The sequence below is a fragment of the Rhinopithecus bieti genome, unplaced genomic scaffold, assembly GCF_001698545.2.
Source record: "Rhinopithecus bieti isolate Rb0 unplaced genomic scaffold, ASM169854v2 scaffold_33113, whole genome shotgun sequence".
NCBI lineage: Eukaryota > Metazoa > Chordata > Mammalia > Primates > Cercopithecidae > Rhinopithecus > Rhinopithecus bieti.
Genome location: NW_016814022.1, coordinates 129,716 through 131,823, shown reverse-complemented (window position 1 = coordinate 131,823; position 2,108 = coordinate 129,716). Strand labels below are relative to the sequence as shown.

At 38.5% G+C, this 2,108-nt stretch overlaps 1 protein-coding gene and 1 long non-coding RNA gene across 3 annotated transcripts in view; one reads left to right on the top strand and one right to left on the bottom strand.

Annotated features, from left to right (window-relative positions):
* TANK (TRAF family member associated NFKB activator) overlaps nt 1–2,108 on the bottom strand; it is a 113,455-nt gene that overhangs the window by 82,861 nt on the left and 28,486 nt on the right. The gene's annotated exons all lie outside the window — the stretch shown is intronic.
* The window catches only part of LOC108513561 (uncharacterized), a 6,044-nt gene continuing 3,936 nt past the window's right edge, over nt 1–2,108 (top strand). Inside the window, exons 1-2 of one of the 2 annotated variants that reach the window (XR_001880935.1) lie at nt 1–91; nt 989–1,060. This is a non-coding gene — a long non-coding RNA (uncharacterized LOC108513561). Of the gene's footprint in view, nt 261–988; nt 1,061–2,108 lie in introns of both variants that reach the window. The other variant, XR_001880934.1, reaches the window with a different exon arrangement.

Below are 2,108 nucleotides of genomic sequence, written 5' to 3'. Positions count from 1 at the left end.
AAAGCGTCAGCCGCCGAAGGGAATCCTATGTCAAGTGTAAAGGTCACTTGCGGGTCTTTGCTGGATTTTTTTGCCAAATGATAAATAACCGGTAAATAAATAACCACTAAATAAATAACATCACCCTATATATGAGTTAGAGTACACAAGAATCACCTGAGAAACAAAATGTAGTTTCACCAACCGACTCCTACAGTTTTCATTTCCGAGCAACTGGGGTGAAGCCCAGGAACCTGCCTTTTCAACAGATCCTCGTAAATGTATGTAATTAAAGGTGGTTAAAGGCCACACTCTGAGAGACACTACATTTACACATACCCATTTGGTTTCTCCCCAACTAGTAGTATTTTTCGCTAAATGTATTTGTTAAAGAAGAATGGCTGGAAATGGAGGTGGAACTTCATTAGAAAATTCCCCATGAATTAAGACTTCTCCATTATTCCAATTCCTAGCCATGCATGAATATTCTCTAAGATTCAAATCTTAGATACCGCAAGCAAGATATCTTTTCCCTTTAGGACAAGAGGATGAGGTTCTGGCCGCCCCAATTTCTCCCTGTAGTTCTGAATCATGGATGTTTACACATCTTTCCTTAGGCCAGTAAGTCCAGGAATTTAAAAATCTGCCAAGGTGCAGTGCATTCTGTCTAGCTATCTTGAATGTTGCTGTATACTTTTAAAAGTCAAAGTCTAAATATGTTTGAAACAATCTTTTTAACAAACAGAAGCTTCTTATATATAACGTTTTTACTAGTTGAATAGTTTTCTTGTAATAATAAGTAAGTGAGTTAAACATGACAATACAGTACTGCTTTAAAAAATTATTTAAACTTTTTTTGAGAGCAGTTTTAGATTCACAGCAAAATGGAAAGGAATGTCCAGAGATTTTCCATATACTTTCTGACCCCACACAAGCATAGCCCTTCCCCATTATCAACATCCCTCACCCCAGTGTGATGAAAAAAGCTGTTATAAATATCTGTGTGCAGGTTTTTTTGTGCAGACATAAGTTTTCATCTCCTTTGGATAAATACCAAGTAGTATGATTGCTGGATCATAAGGTAAGAGAATGTTTAGTTTTGTAAGCAATTGCCAAATTGTCTTCCAAAGTGGCTACCATTTTGCATTCCCACCAGGAATGAGTAAGAGTTCCTGTTGCTCCAAATCTTTGCCAGCATTTGGTGTTGTAAGTGTTCTGGATTTGGGCCATTCTAATAGATGTGTGTGGTATTTCATTGTTGTTTTAATTTGCATTTCCCTGATGACATATGATGTGGAGGATCTTTTCATATGGCTATTTATTTACCATCTGGTTATCTTCTTTGGGGAGGTAAAGGCCTTTGGCCCATTTTTTAATCAGGTTGTTTTCCAAATGTTGAGTTTTAAATGTTCTTTGTATTTTTTGATAACAGTCCTTTATCAGGTATGTCTTTTGCAAAAATATTCTCCTTGTTTGTGGCTTGTCTTTTACTCTCTTGATAATATCTTTTGCAAAGCAGAAATTCTTAATTTTGATGAAGTCCAGTTTATTCAGCACTGCTTGAGTGAATTAAATAAGCTGGTTTGAAGATTTCTGATTGAAATAGTGGAATTTAGTAATATACTCAGAATCTAAAGCTGAATGCATAGGCATTTTGAAATATGGAGGTGGTAAAAACTTTGAATAAGGAAATAAGCTAGATATACACATTTCTTAAATATATGTTTTTCTCTTTCCACTTCCATGATGTTGTAGTCTTGAAGAGAAGTGGCTGCATAATTCCCCTATATGTGAAATATGCATAAATGCTGGTAGAATTACTTTCTTTTTTTTTTTTTTGAGATGGAGTCTTGCTCTGTCGCCCAGGCTGGAGTGCAGTGGCCGGATCTCAGCTCACTGCAAGCTCCACCTCCCGGGTTCATGCCATTCTCCTGCCTCAGCCTCCCAAGTAGCTGGGACTACAGGCGCCCACCACCTCGCCCGGCTAGTTTTTTGCATTTTTAGTAGAGATGGGGTTTCACCGTGTTAGCCAGGATGGTCTCGATCTCCTAACCTCGTGGTCCGCCCGTCTCGGCCTCCCAAAGTGCTGGGATTACAGGCTTGAGCCACCGCGCCCGGCCTAATTACTA